The sequence below is a fragment of the Saccopteryx bilineata genome, chromosome 2, assembly GCF_036850765.1.
Source record: "Saccopteryx bilineata isolate mSacBil1 chromosome 2, mSacBil1_pri_phased_curated, whole genome shotgun sequence".
In the NCBI taxonomy this organism is placed as follows: domain Eukaryota; kingdom Metazoa; phylum Chordata; class Mammalia; order Chiroptera; family Emballonuridae; genus Saccopteryx; species Saccopteryx bilineata.
Window position 1 is genome coordinate 95,484,298 of NC_089491.1, and position 14,570 is coordinate 95,498,867.

The 14,570-nt window shown below is 43.1% G+C and overlaps 1 pseudogene; it reads right to left on the minus strand.

The window, feature by feature from the left end:
- The window catches only part of LOC136322273 (small ribosomal subunit protein eS6-like), a 38,674-nt pseudogene extending 24,557 nt beyond the window's left edge, over positions 1 to 14,117 (minus strand).
- Between the last annotated feature and the right edge of the window lie 453 nt (positions 14,118 to 14,570).

Sequence of the window (14,570 nt, forward strand, 5' to 3'; positions counted from 1 at the left end):
CTGAAATAAATTTTTGTAAACACTCTATAGTTTTGGCTGTCCTTACATCTATAAACGTTTGCTTAACTGAGACAAATGCCACTGGGAGCCATAAATGTTGGCCAATAATTAAATTAGACATTTTGACAAGTTGCTGGAGGGTAAATGTGGGCTTCTGTGAGAGCATGGAGCTTCTGGGGGCTGCAGTCATGAAAGAGTTTCCACTGCGGGCTGTTTCTGCAGGAACTGCACCAGGATTTCACAGAGAAGGTAGGGGACAATCAGGAGAAAGCACCGCCTACATGCTGTCTAGGGAAGGGGAACAGAAGTTCTGTGAACTCCATTCAGATCAGTACCTCTCAGAGAACAAAAGGATTAAACAGCAGGAGGAAAAGCCATTTAACCTACAGCCTAAGAGAACAAAGGTGTTTCAATCCATATCAGAGGGGGTGGGGGCGGAGGTGGTGGAGGGGAGGGGTGAAGGGAACTTTCCAGCCCTACTCCATCTCACCTAAGAAAAAAAAGAAAAAGTCCTAATTTATAGGAGAGAGAGAGAGAGAGATAAAGAGAGAGAGAGAGAAGCATCAACTCATTCCACTTTGTTCTATTTAATTGTGCACTCATTGGTTGCTCTCCTATATGTCCTGATGGGGAATCAAACCTGTGACCTCTGCGCACAGGATGTAGCTCTGCCCACTGAGCAACCCTGTCAGGGCCATCTACTTTTTTAAAAAGTAAATATGAATTTTAGTATTTGGCTAAAATATTCTAATATAATAATAAAACATTACTTCATGCATAATCTGGGAAGTTCCAGGTTTGACAGTGACTTTAAAAATGTAATCATACCCTTTTCCTTTTGCCATTGTGTTACCGCTTCATTAAAAACAGAGTCCATGTATCCAACAGCTCCACATTATGATGTCTCTAAATATCTTTGCAGTCATAATAAGAATAATAAAAAACAAATCAAAATTACATTCTGGTCTTGTTTGAAAATGCAGACATTGTAGTAAGGCATTATTAAATCTGGCTGAAAAATTTTTTGAAATTATTTTTGGTTATCAATTGTGCCATTTTTAGCTAAGAAGGCATTCACATTAAAGCATTTCTCATTGAATGGTCTGTGAAATACTCCTGAGGTATTTTCAGACTTCATTATAAAATTTATTTACTCTGAACAAATGTCCTCCATGGAGAATTCCTCACCACCATATTTCAGAGGAGAAATGTCTGGAAAATGCTGAAATAAACTTTGTTTGTAGTTGGTCCCATGCATGCAAATCATAAACACTCTTCTACATTTCGCTTATTTCACTTTATAATATTTCTTGCAAATCTTGTTGTAGTCTACTGTGTTGATGTCTCACACTTCATTTAGCTAGGTCCCTGATGATGAACATTGGTGGCTTCCAAACTTTTGCTGCAATAAATCCTCTTGTATATGCAATTTTGCTTATGTGTGGATAGGATAAAATTCCCAGAAGCCCTAAGGCTGTATTTTCATAACAATTACTACACTGCCCTCTATAGAGAAGATAACATCTTGCACTCCATCAGCAATGTGTGGGAGGCCCAGTTACCCCATAGACTCACTAACTTGATTTTTCAAAATTAAGAAGTAATCTTAATATATAAGAGTGTTTGGCTTGTTAGATAGATACTGATAATATCGGTTCAGTTGTGTGTGTGTGTGTGGGGGGTGCTTAATAAAACAGTCCTTAAATAAAAAAGGATTGGAACATTTGGTAGAGAGGAATAGTGATAACATTCATTTAAAAAGTCTATTTGTCTGGTATAAGTATTGCTAGTTCAGCTTTTTTGTTTGTTTGTTTCCATTTTCATAAAATATCTTTGTTCATCTCTTTACTTTCAGTCTGGGTATATATATATATATATATATATATATATATATATATATATTTCAGTGGGAGGCAGAGACAGACTCCCATGTGATAGGGGCCTAGTGTTGTGTATGGGACCTCAGTATTGTGTATGGAGAGTTGGACATAAAGAGGAAATTTAAACTTGCTTTTGGTAGCTGCTTAGAGTAGAAAATTGTCAATAGTCTGTACAAGTAAGTTAAGCATTAAACGGAGCTTGCCTGTGGCAGTAGCTTAGAGTGAAAAATTTTTACAAGCCCAACTAGTTAGATATCTTGACTTAAATCTTGCCTACAGAAGCAGGTTATAGTTTTATGCTTTAGCCTTGCAGCAATTACAGGAAGAACTGTAATTAGCTTTAGAACAAAGAATGCTTTCTACTGAAATGTCAAAAATATTGTGCATACATGTTGTAATAGCTATGACTTTGTGGTTTATCCCCTTAAATACCGCTCTCTCCCTAGGCTCGGGGCTGTTAGCTGTTTCTCAGCTAGCAGTTGCTGGCCAGCTAATAAAGGCTCTTTACATTTATAATCAATTTGGGCTCCGATCAATAATTACTTGTGTTCGGTCCATAACACCCGCATGCACCCGACTGGGATCCACCTGGCAAGCCCACTAGGGGGTTATGCTCTGCCCGTCTGGGGCATTGCTCTGTGGTTCAGCAACTGAGCTCTTCTTAGCACCTGAGGTGGAGGAGAGGCTATGGAGCCATCCTAAGTGCCTAAGACCAACTTGGTCCAATCAAGCCATGGCTGTGGGAGGGGAAGAGAAAGAGGGAGGGAGAGAGAGAAAGAAAGAGAAGTGAGAGGGGAGAGGAAGAGAAGCAGGTGGATGCTTCTTCTGTGTGCTCTGACTGGGAATTGAACCCAGGACATCCACACACCAGGCGGACACTCTACCATTGAGCAAACTGGTGAGGGCCTGTGTGCATGTTTTAATCGGAAGTGAATCTCTTGTAGACAGTATATTTAAGGGTCTTGTTTTGTTATGTTCAGCCATCATATGTCTTTCCATTAGAGCATTTAATCCATTTGCATTTAAAGCAATTGTTGATAGATATGTATTTATTGCCATTTTATTATCATATTTTTTATTTATTTTTTCTTCTTCTTAAAGAAGACCCTTTATGGCTTGTAATACTTGTTTAATGGTGATGAACTCTTTAACTTTTTCTTGTCTGGGAAGTTCTTTAACTGTCCCTTGATTCTAATGATAGCTTTTCTGGAGAGCTCTTTAAAAAAGATATTTCAAAGAAAATCATATTTAAACAACAATTTCAAAACAGCCACTAGCTCACTGTCATAATTTACTGTTAAAATTCATATGGCTCTAAGAACATGTTTGTAAAGCCAGTAGCCAGGGCTACCATTACAGCAGCCCAGCCCATGCAGGTTCTCATTAGATTCGGACAGTCGGTAAAGAAACAACAGAGCCAAAAACTGGTGGGCCATCATCTTTAATCCTAGTTTGCACCCGGCGGGCAAGTAAAAACACACACTGGGCTTCAAAACTCACTCACATTCAGTGCTCACAAAGCTACTGACTTATCCAAGTTTCCTAGAATCAAAGGTTTCTAGCTCACCAGACTTATTCACCTCTGTTCCCCATCTCCTTCCTTCTCCCTGCACAAACTCTGCACAAACTGGCTTCTCCCTCAGCACTCCACCATCTTGGCTACTTCTCCTGGCCTCCTCCACATAGGCTTTCTCTGCTCTACTCTCTAATTCTAACCTCAGGAACCGAGAGAGCAAGCTCCCATTCTGCCCTCATTTTATAGTATAGAAATCAAAACCTTTAATCCAATATACTAAATAGGGAAGTCTCTAACACAAAGTCACTTATCTGAGGCATGATGGGATTGTACCACCCCACATCAAAAAGGGTGGGAAAGGCTTAGTCCTAAAATCAAGCCCCAAGCTACAAGGATCCTGCCTTGTCCACAGCCCGCCCCCAACACACATTAATACAATCACGCCCATCCCAAGCAATCACTTGGGCGACGGGCTTCCATGTGGGCAGTGCCATCTTTAACAAAGTGAGCATAATATATTTTATCTGCCCAACAGTGGGGGAAGGGTAGAGAAAGAGTGAGAGAGAAGTGAGAGGAGGAGGAGTGGAGAAGCAGATGGTGCTTCTCTTGTGTTCCCTGACAGGGAATAGAACCTGGGACATCCACATGCTGCGCTGAGTCTCTACCACTGAGCCAACTGGCCAGGGCCTGGGTCTACTTTCAAATAATATCCTTACTCAGACCATTTTTTTTATCACCATTGTTACATTCTTAGCCTAACCCACTGTCATCGTTAGCCTATGTCTTGCTATCCCACAAGCAGCTTTGCTACCACCTAGGAGATTGTTAGGAGATTCAGGTCATAGCCTTACTAAGTCAGAATCTCATTTTAACACAACTCCCAGGAGATTCATATACACATTACATTTTGAGAAGCAATGGTTTAGACACCTCTGGTGCCTTTTATCTGGTCTTCAGCTTCTTCTCCTGCCCCTTCCACAGTTCTGTTCTCCACTTACATAGTAGGCAGGATTCTGATGTGGCCCCCCAAATTTCCACACCCTATGTGGCCGGGCACTAAGTGTGGCCCCAGACTGACAGCCAGAGAAAACAAACAACAAGCTGTAGGAGACGGGCTGTAAACTGAAAAGTCCTTATGGCCTGAGGCTTAGTTTAAGCTAAGCTCTTCCCCACACCCTTTTAAGACTAACATCTTCCCACATCCTTGACTGTTGCATGATAGGGGGTGGTGCACTCTTATGAGGATTCTGGTTTATGCCTCAAATGTGTGACTTTGTATCAGAGACTTCCTTATTTGCATATGGCTCTGCACTATCTAATAAAGCGGACCAGGGCTTTGCTCTTGCTCTGGCTTGCTATCAGCTTGCAGAGACCTCCCGATCCCATTTTTTCTCTCTCTGAGTTTATTTCTTCATTCCGCACTGTTCTCGCTCAGGATCTGGACAATTACTAGCTGTGCTGGTTCGTGACAATAAGCCAATCACAAAAAGGCGACTATTGTACAGTAATACTTAGTGCAATATGTACACTTGGAAAACTCATAGAGACAGAAAGCAGGATGTCGGTTACCAGGAGATGGGAGGAGGGAGAAAAGGGAACTTGTCTAATGGGGACAGAGTTTCAGATCTGCAAGATGAAAACATTCTAAAGATGTTTCACAACAATGTGAGTATACTTAACACTACTGAACTGAGTACATTTAACAAATGGTTAAGATGGTCAATTTTATGTTATGAAATGTTTTACCACAGTAGAAAAGAATGAGTGGAATGGCAAAAAGAAACAATAAACACAAAAATTGGAGACCTGGACCTCAGTCTTGCAACCACAAGGAAGTGAATTCTGCCAACAACGTTCATAAGTTTGGGACAAGACTCTGCACTTCAAATGGCATCTTGTCTTTAGACTTATTAGATACCCATCTTTAATAATAAAATATAAGGTTAATCTTATGCATAAATATTATTTTTAAAATTCCCAAATTAACATTTTACTGTCACAATTTGAGACCCCAGTCCATGTACTGGTTAAAGCCAGGATGATGTACCTGAAAAAGCAGATGTAAAGAATTCATCAGAGCTATCATGTATCCACTGGACTGTTATTAGTGAATGTGGTGAAGGAAAAAATTAGGGTGCTTGCTGTACTTATAAAACAAAATTATCCAGTTGATTTACTCATAAGGAGGGCTGCAGAGTACTGAATGTAATTTTCTCAGCTCTAGAAAATTACATTATTCATTCACATAGTCATCCATTCTTTCATCCATTTATTGACTCAACTGAATTATAACACTTGTATAATTTTCCTGTAGTTACTCTATTGGAGCATGGAATAAGTTGTGTTTTGTTATGTTGGGCAGATAAAATATATTATGCTCACTTTGTTAAGGATGGCGCTGCCCACATGGAATCCCGTGGCCGAAGTGATTGCTTGGGATGGGCGTGATTGTATTATTGTGTGTTGGGGGCGGGCTGTGGGCAGGCAAGATCCTTGTAGCCTGGGGCTTGATTTTAGGACTAAGCCTTTCCCACCCTTTTTGATGTGGGGTGGACTTTGTATCAGAGAGTTTCCTATTTTGTATATTGGATTAAAGGTTTTGATTTCTGCACTATAAAGTGAAGCACTATAAAGGGAGCTTGCTCTCTCTCAGTTCCTGAGATTAGCATTAGAGGAGAGTGCAGAGAGAAGAGCAGAGAGAGGCCATGTGGAGGAGGCCAGGAGAAGCAGCCAAGATGGCGGAGTGTTGAAGAAGAAGCCAATTTGTGCAGAGTTTGTATAGAGAGAAGGAGATGGGGAATAGAGGTGAATAAGGCTGGTGAGCTAGAAACCTTTGATTCTAGGAAACTTGGATAAGTCAGTAGCTTTGTGAGCACTGAATGAGTGGGTTTTGGAGCCCAGTGTGTGTTTTTACTTGCCCAGCGGGTGCAAGCTAGGATTAAAGATGATGGCCCACCAGTTCTTGGCTTCGTGGTTTCATCACCGACTGTCCGAATCCAGTGCGAACCTGCATGGGCCAGGCGGCTGTGACGGTGGCCCTGGCTACCAGCTTCACATGTTAACTTTTCTATTTCATCAGTATCTCATTGCCAAACTCCAAGTTGGGTACATAGTAGAAACAAATTAAATTCTTGTGAAATAGTCACTGAGAAATGGGTAGAAACATCACAGGCAGAGAGGGTGTCTGGTTGACTTGTAAGCCTGGGTAAGCTACCTGTGGCAGAAAAGTGTAGGCAGTGTTCTGAAAGAAGGGAGTTTGGTCCACTGAGAAAACAGTGGATGCCCAGGAATTCTACAGATGGAGATGGAAAAGCAAGTGAACAGGGATCAAATACCTGGGTAAGCCAGTGGGAAGCACAGAGGCTTCAGAACAGTAATGGGGCTCACAGCAGTCTTAGCAGAGAGATGAAGCTGGTAGGACTGCAGGCTAGGCAGGAAAAGAGAGGCTGTATAATTAGTGGAAGGGTATCATCAATTTGTTTTCATTTAATTTTTGCAGGATCCTGGTGCAAGGGACTGAATTTTGTCTCTGCAAAAGTCACAAGTTGAAATCCTAATCCCCAATAGGATAGTGTTTAAAGGTGGGCTCTCTGGGAGGTGATTAACTCATGAGGGCTGCGCCCTTGTGAATGAGATTAGTGCCCTATGAAACAGACCCCAGAGAGATCCCCACCCTGTCCACCATGTGAAGTTACAGTGAAAGACAGCAGCCTAGGAAACGACCCTCACCAGACCCTGACTGAACCTGCTGGCGCCTCTGTCTTAGCCTTCTCAGACTCCAGAACTGTAAGAAATACATTTCTGTTGTTTATAAACTACCAGTCTATGGGATTTTGTTAGAGCAGCTGGAATGGACTAAGACACCTTGAACTTTTCTGAACTACAATATGTCTGTGTCCTATTCAGGTTGTAATTTCAGCACCTTTTTTTTAGAACCTTCCACTTAAAAATTAAATAAGCATTTCCTGAATGAATAAATGCTTCAACAAGACACCTGCAGTTACCTACCCTTCTCTGACTTTGTACTACACATCCTGTTCAATTAGAAGCCTAAATAAAAGTACATTTTCAAAGTTATTCTTGGGGGGAAATGTTACTTCACCAGCCTCTAACATAAAAGTATTAATGGAGGAAAACTAAACTTTAAAATAAAGAGAGAATGAGCAAAAATAAAAAAACAAGGAAAATTGGCCCTGGTCAGGTGGCTCAGTTGATAGGGTGTCATCTGGGTGCACCAGGTTGTGGGTTCGATCCCCAGTCAGAGCATATACAGGAAGCAACCAATAAGTGCATGACTAAGTGAAACAATGAGTTGATGTTTCTCTCCCCCCCTCCATTCCTGTCTCTCTTTCAAGTCAATGGAAAAAATAAAGAGAAAACAAGAAAAAAATGCATGTTTTTATTATTAGAAAGAAAAGGTAAGGAAATGATGACAATGAAAGTTAAAAACATTATTCTTTTTCCTTTTTCTTTTCTTTATTTTTAAGTGAGAGGATGAGAGATAGTGAGACAGACTCTTGCATGTGTCCAGACTGGATCCACCTGGTAAGGTTGTCTGGTGCCAATGCACAGACCAACCAAGCTAACCTCAGTGTCTGGGCACCACTGCTTGAACCAATAGAGCCACTGAGGGAGGGGAAGAAGGGGAGAAAGGGGAGAGGGAGGGGAGAGAGCAGATGGTTGCTTCTCTTGTGTGCCCTGACTGGTAATTGAACCAGGGACGTCCACACACCAGGCTTATGCTCTGTCCACTGAGCAAACTGACCAGGGCCAAAAATATTATTTGTCCTGTCTATTTTTTTATTATTCCTGCTGTGTCTTCTTTTCGAATATCAGAAAAATGGATAAATTAATTATAATATTGTGTAAGTTATTCTGTGAAAGCCATTGAAAATTCATGGGACTTTGATAAGAATTTCAATATGTTTTCTTCTGAAGTTACCATAAATTGCTATTACTTAACAAGATTTGATTAACAGTTGATAGAACTGATTCTTCAAATACCAAGATATTGTTAAAAATATATATATACTACTTTTAATCTTAATGAATTTCTTTTCTAGTTTGGAAATGAGGAAACATTTCCATTTCTATATATTTATGTGTAAAATGTTAAAAGAATATATATAAATGATATATTGAGGTAAGGCTGTAGTAAAAATTATAGATAGCATCCATTACTAATTGTCTTGAATATACTCCCAGATTGCATACACTATAAATCACAGTTTATAAATTACTGTGGATTTGCTTTACATATGGTAGCAAAGATACCAAAAGCCAAAATTAAAAAGTTACTTTGTATAGTATAAAGCTATTAGCAGTGAATGACTTGGATTCAAATTTCAGTTTATTCAGTTATAAAAAATGTAATGAATCAGTGGTATTGTCAATGAAATTGAGCAGAAAATTTAGAACTCCAGCAAAATGGAACTATTTTGCTACACTGAAGTAGACACTTTTCAGATGCAGCCCACAGATGCTTGAGAAAGGGGGCCTTTTTCAAAGATGAGAAACTGAACTCTAAAAGTGCTGATTAACAGTCAAGAAGTGATTTAATGTCACACCAGTTAATGTCATTATAGATGCTCCTGTTCCCCACTGCCCCTATCTCACCCCTGCTATAGGAAGAGAAAGGTAAAAAAATTTTTAAATATTTTATTTATTGATTTTTAGAGAGAGGGGAGAGAGAGAGATTGAAAGGGGAGGAGCAGGAAGCATCAACTCCCATATGTGCCTTGACCAGGCAAGCCCAGGGTTTTGAACTGGCAACCTCAGTGTTCCAGGTCGACGCTTTATCCCACTGCACCACCACAGGTCAGGCAAGAAAGGTAAAATTTTAAACAAGCTATTAAATAGTTATACCATAGCATGTTCTCCCATCTTTCATTTTAAGCTATAGAATGGCAGCTCGATAGAGACGAAGCCCAATGCCGCAGTGTCTCTCTTGCTGTAGCCTGGTACCAAATATTTCCCTAATCAACATCGGAAAGCCACTGCTGAAATTGAACAAGCTAATGAAACCACAAAGAGTTCTCATTGCTCTACCCACCTACCCTGACAAGCCAACACTTCTAAAAGGGAAGAAAAGGCTCAGGGATTAGGTAGCTCTGTGATTAGTGTTATGACCCTTGTTATATTTGCGACACTCCGAATGAGTCCACTGTGTTTGAATATTCAGGGTTCATAGTAAAGGCAATGCGGGCTGATTAAGTGCAGGACTCCTCTGTAGTATTTGCTGTTAACCAACTAACCTCAGTGAAAGGCAAGCAAACTCCCTGTGCAATGATGAGAGAGAAACTGAGGGGATTTCTTTACTTGGTTGCTGCAGGCTGGCTTTCCCTGATGATACAGCAAATAGGGAACAAATAAAGCCCTGGGAATTACTCCTTGGTTTGGGGAATGAAAACGCTTCCTGTAGAATAGCTCAGAAAGTGGCTTACAGTCACTGTAAACTCCCCTGTGGTTATCAACTGTCCTCTTCTCCAAAACAGATGAGCCGAGCTCTTACAGCCAGGAAGTGATGGCAGAGTAGAGAACGTAGGCCTTCTGATGGGAGCATCACTACCATGTCTGTCCCCAAGGCTTACTGTCCCCGTACTTATTATTGATGTGGGATGTGACTCTGGGCTGTTTCCTACTTTTGGTAAAAGGATCATTGTTTCAGAGTTGAAATCTGAGACACAGATACCACTTTCTATCTTCCTGTTTGTGATAGGACTTCAGATAAATTTTTCTCCAGTATTGCTTTGGTTAAAGAGCATTCTGCATACAAGACCAAAGATTTTGGTTTAATTCCTGTATAGAACCATCACTTCCTCCTTTCTGTTACACTTATTATGAGATTCATTTTTTTTGTGTGTGTGTCAGAGACAGAGTCAGAGAGAGGGACAGATAGGGACAGATAGGAAGAGAGAGAGATGAAAAACATCAATTTTTCATTGTGGCTCCTTAGTTGTTCATTGATTGATTTCTCATATGTGCCTTGACCGGGGGGCTATAGCAGACTGAGTGACCCCTTGCTCAAGCCAGCGACTTTGGGCTCAAGCTGGTGAGCCTTACTCAAACCAGATGAACCCGCGCTTAAACTGGCGAACTCGGGGTCTCGAACCTGGGTCCTCCACATCCCAGTCTGACCTTCTATCCACTGCGCCACTGCCCGGTCAGACAGGATTCATTCTTAAATCGTACCTCCTCCATGCATGCTACTACTCAAAAGCAAGGACTAAGGGAGAAGCTGTGGCAAATATCGTAAGTCCATTGCCTCAGATGGGAATTTTCTATTTTCTCTAGATCTCATCAAAGCTTAATTCCAATGAATTCAGCTTCCATTTATTCATTTGTTCATGCATTCATCAAATATTTAATGAAGTGCCTAGTGTGAGAAAGAATGTCTGTTGCAAAAGACTCAAAGATGAATGAAACACCATCCACCATCAAGACTCATGTTTTAGTGAGAACTCAAGATAATATAATATCAACTGAGAATGATAAAATAATGTAATAAGGGGGATAGCAGAGATATGTATGGATTATTCCAGGGACATCAAACCGTCCTACCTAATGCAGATGGGATGAGAGACAAAGGAGTCTGTTGACTGACAAGATACCTGAGAAAAGTCTTAAATGAGGAGCAAGGGTTATCAAATTGAAGGTGGGGAAGTCAGGGCTGAAGGTGTCTAGATGGAGAGAACAGCATGAGCACAGAATGGTTCTTTGGGAAAAACAGCAGGATGTTAGTTCTATGTGCTGATACATAAAAAGCAAGGTAGGGAGATGAGAGGAATGGGTAGAGGTGAGCAGATTTTGTGGGTTTTTTTTTCTATTTTTTTATTAAGCTGGAAACGGGGAGAGACAGTCAGACAGACTCCTGCATGCGCCCGACCTGGATCCACCCGGCACGCCCACCAGGGGTGATGCTCTGCCCACCAGGGGGCGATGCTCTGCCCATCCAGGGCGTCGCTCTGCCGCGACCAGAGCCACTCTAGCGTCTGGGGCAGAGGCCAAGGAGCCATCCCCAGCACCCGGGCCATCTTTGCTCCAATGGAGCCTTGGCTGCGGGAGAGGAAGAGAGAGACAGAGAGGAAAGAGGGGGGGGGGTGGAGAAGCAAATGGGCGCTTCTCCTATGTGCCCTGGCCGAAAATCGAACCCGGGTACCCCGCACGCCAGGCCGACGCTCTACCGCATAGCCAACCAGCCAGGGCCAGATTTTGTGGTTTTAAGTGGCAGGACAAGAGGTTTGAACTTTTTCTGGTACACCAGTGAAAGGATTTATGTTGCAGGTACTTCTCAACTGCGCTCACTTGCCCCTTTCTCCCACAACCCCCTGAGGCATGGTCCCCCTACCTGAGGTAGGACCATCAACAGATTAAGTTTCACTTAAAGGGACTAAGAAAGCCTTTTTTTTAGTGGAGCAAAGTCCATTCATGGTCACGCAGTTTGTAGAGGAAGATCTGCTCCTAATTTGTTGAGATCTGTAATAGAATTGGTTGGTGGCTCTTACGGATCCCCGGGCAGGTGCCCAAATGCAAGGCTACTATTTGCCATGCACAGAGCACAGGCACAGTTTCTCTGAGCAGGAGCCTCCAGACAGTCATGTTTCCTTCAAAGTGAGAGGGATGCGGTAGCTAGGGGATGGAGACAGGTGTTTGAGAGTAAACATTTCCCTCTAAATTGTCTGGGACTGTCCCCCATAGCACTGTTTTGGTCAGGGGCACTGTAAAGCCAGGAGCCGGCATTGTGGCCATTCACATGCAGGTTCGCATTGGATTCGGACAGTTGGTAAAGAAACCATGGAGCCAAAAACTGGTGGGCCATAGTCTTTAATTCTAGCTTGCACCCGGTGGGCAAGTAAACACACACTGGGCTCCACAACCCACTCACATTCAGTGCTCACAAAGCCACTGACTTATCCGAGTTTCCTAGAACCAAAGGTTTCTAGCTCACCAGACTTATTCACCTCTATCCCCCATCTCCTTCATTATCCCAGATACGAACTCTACACAAACTGGCATCTCACTCAGCACTGCGCCATCTTAGGTGCTTCTCCTGGCCTACTCCATGTGGCCTCCCTCTGCTCTCTGCTCTGCTGTCTCCTCTAATGATCCCAGGAACCAAGAGCACAAACTCCTGCTCCGTCCCCATTTTATAGTGTAGCTTCACAACCTCTAATCCAATATACAAAATAGGGAAGTCTCTAATACAAAGTCACTTCTCTGAGGCATGATTGGATTGCACCACCCCACATCAAAAAGGGTGGGAAAGGCTTAATCCCAAAACCAAGCCCCAGGCTACAAAGATCCTGCCTGCCCAGAGACACACATTAATTTCACCTGGGCAACGCCATCTTTAACAAAGTGAGCATAATATATTTTATCTGCCCAACAGGCACCCAGGTGCTGTGTATGAATGGAGGAATATAAACATATTCAGTCACTGCAGGTTTTGTGCTGACCCCATCATCATCCTGTGGTCTGGATAGTTGGGCAGCAAGTGATCTGACACAGTGGCCTCCCATCGCAAGTGAGACCTTTCCTCCTGTGAATGCACTGCCTGTGCTCTGGCCGGGCAGGCCCCAGTTGTACTGATGGGAAGTGGGAATAACACGTACTTCCCATCACTGAGGGATGTTGTACCCTCCCCTAGCACCTCCTGGATGCTGCACAGTGGAATCCAGGTTCTTGGTAATAAAGTGTAATTACAAGTACGTCTAAACACAGAGATGGTGCTGGGACTTGCATCTATCACGAATGTGCTGTAGCCAGGAGAGCCCCTGGGAGATAGACAGGTCTCATGAAATACCGTTATTCTCCCTGGCGGTTGCTGTTGGAAGTGTAGAAGGTTCGTGTCCAGCTGGGTCGCTGTAAAGCCAGTAGCCACGGCCACCATCACATCCGCCTGGCCCGTGCAGGTTCAGATTTGATTCAGACAGTCGGTAATAAAACAATGGAGCCAAGAACTGGTGGGCCATTAGCTTTAATCCTAGCTTGCACCCGGCAGGCAAGAAATACACACAGTGGGAAAACACTTCCCTTTCCATTCAGGGCTCCCAAAGCCACTGACTCATCTGAGTTTCTTAGAATCAAAGATTTCTACCTCACCAGCCTTTTTCACCTCTGTTCCCCATCTCCTTCTCTCTGCACAAAGTCTGCACAAACTGGCTTCTCCTTCAGCACTCCACCATCTTCGCTGCCTCTCCTCTGCTCCACGTGGCCCTTTTCTGCTCTCCTCCAGCATGGGCTCCTCTGCCCCATTTTATAGTGTAGAAATCAAAACCTTTAATCCAATATACAAACAAAGAAGTCTCTGATACAAAGTCACTTAGGGTGGGAAAGGCTTAGTCTTAAAACCAAGCCTTAGGCTATAACGACCTTGCCTGCCTACAGCCTGTCCCCCACACCCCATGCAAACTATAAGTGAGCAAGCATATATATCATATTTACAAAGTTATTTGACCAACAGTTGCAGGTACACTGATGACAGGTGTGAGCACTAGCACCTCTAATCATGGGAATGGTGTTATACTCTCCCATCACCACACACCTGTACTATGGACAGGAGGGCTCCAGGTGATGGGATTAAGGGTGGAACCAGCGGTGTATCCAAGCACTGGGGGAGCATGCTCCTCCTCCTGCGGCAGCTGTGCTGCAGCCAGATCGATCCCCGGCCATACGGCCACAGTGAGATATAGAAGCAGTTCTGTGTGTCTTCCAACGTCCATCTCTAAAGTTGATGCTCTGGATTCCTATGAATGAGTGGCCATACTGACCCCATAGCTCCCACCATCCATGGAAGCTGCAAGGCTCATAACCACAATGAGCTATTGTCCCCGGTGTCAGGTGCTAACAGGAGCACTGGGAAGAGAGGTTCCCTTCTGCTGGCCATCAGGGAGCGGTCCCTAAGGTGAGCTGAGGTGAGGTTTGAGGTAGGCAGTGGTCCTTCAATGCTGCTGGTCCCGTGGGGGGTCCGCAGGGCTCCTGTGCTGCACACTGTATTGGATTTGGTAAACTGGCAGGAATCTTGTATCAGAGTCTGGAGGGGAAGCACAGTGAGGGGAAGTGGTGTCCATTTCAACATCTTCAGTGTCTAAAGTAGGCTGAGAACTTAAGTGTGTAGCTACCGTGGCTGTAATGGGAGCAGGGCCCTGCCCAGTTTGAGAGGCTGGGGGCAGAGT